Raw genomic sequence first — 1709 nt, forward strand, 5'->3', positions numbered from 1 at the left:
TGTGAGCTCTGTACACGAAATCAAAGCAAATATTCCCCAGGGCGCGGGCAACGAACATCGCAGCCAGGTATATTAAAAATGTATTGACATGTCGGTCATTTGGCCGGGGGCAAACAGCTTAAATGTTCCAGCTAGCCGATTCGAACGAATTAATTAAGTGCGTAATCCCCTTTGACCAAATAGTATACAAGTCATTTAATGGCATTTCACAATTTTTCAAATATATTTCAGCTCTTTTATTGCCAGCCTGAGGTGCGAGTCGTCAATGTTGCTATTGCTGTAGATGTTGCTGTAGCTGTTGCTTTCGGGTCACCTTTAAGGTAACTGGCAGCGTCAGCAGCAAGTGGACATCTCAGCTTTATCTCCATTTATTTGCCCTATACTTGCGCTGCCCACTTGCCCAATATTTTCCCCCGAAATTGAGCAGAATCAGCCTCTGCACGCCCACGATGAAATGAGCACCAAATTGTGGCACTTATCGCAATCAAAAGACGCTCAGATAGCTGCCCAAATGACATACGCATGGCATGGCCTGTGCTCTGCTCTGTCCGATGGCGGTTGACTGTGCGTATACGCAACGCATGCACAATTAAGTGGCAAAGAATTTCCATTTGAGCTTTAACTAGGCTGCAGACCACAAACTAACTCAACTGGACGCAATTAGAACATAGTAAAGGAGAGCGAGAGAGAGAGAGAGAACTAAAATACAACTATGCAATAGAATTCAATTAACAGCAGCAACAAAACGGCAAAACTCTACTCAATGCCCAGGCGAATGCGACATGAGCGAAGAATATATTTGCCATGCCAACAACTTTTATATACATATGCAGCTAGCCAACTGCATTGCATTATATATACATAGTATATAAATGTTTATGCTGCGACATTGCATTAGGTTTTCATACAGACACGTCCATATATCGAGCTGTACCCAGCCACATATGAATTTCTCAGAGTTGGTCCAAAGCGTAAAAGTTTTTAAATTTAAAATCTGTGTCTGACAGCATATACATGTATGCACTTAAACCTTATGTCAATTCATTCAGACATTCCAATTTTACAATTTTACAATGAATTCCCGGTATGCTATATATCAGAATGTGCTTTCCCAGAATACCAACTGCTACTCGCCTTCTCTTTGCCCAATAAAACTCGCTATGATCCTACTTTAATAACCATCTCGCTCAATGACATAATTTTACAAGGAATTCCCGGTGTGGCGCCCTTCGCAATGGACTTTCCTAGAATGCCAATTGCTTGTCAGCTTCACTTCGTCCAATGCCAATGGTTACGATCCTTCTCAATTGCCATCTCGCTCTTGCTCAGCAGGACGCGGGACTGCGTTCAGCTACAGCTATGGTTGTCTCTCTCCCACACTTGGAGTGAATCGCATGCTGAAACTCAACAGCCTGTACATTGTTCAGCAATAGCAATATCTGTCTCCCTCTCTCTCACGGAGAGAGTTTTAGAAGATGGAAACCAGCAATGAGAAGCGGGCAGTTTAGACGCAAACTCACGCGGATAATATTTTTACAGCGAGTTCAACGGCGGCAGCCAATCAGAACGAAATAGAGAGTCTTACAGAACAGAATACAATGTCACATTATATGTATATGTATATTCCATTTTTTTTTTGTTGCCTAAAATTTGAGCCTTTAACTTCACCGCTACTATTCTAGCTTATCAATTCATATCAGATAGGCTCC

Source organism: Drosophila mojavensis, unplaced genomic scaffold (genome assembly GCF_018153725.1).
Source record: "Drosophila mojavensis isolate 15081-1352.22 unplaced genomic scaffold, ASM1815372v1 contig_136, whole genome shotgun sequence".
NCBI lineage: Eukaryota > Metazoa > Arthropoda > Insecta > Diptera > Drosophilidae > Drosophila > Drosophila mojavensis.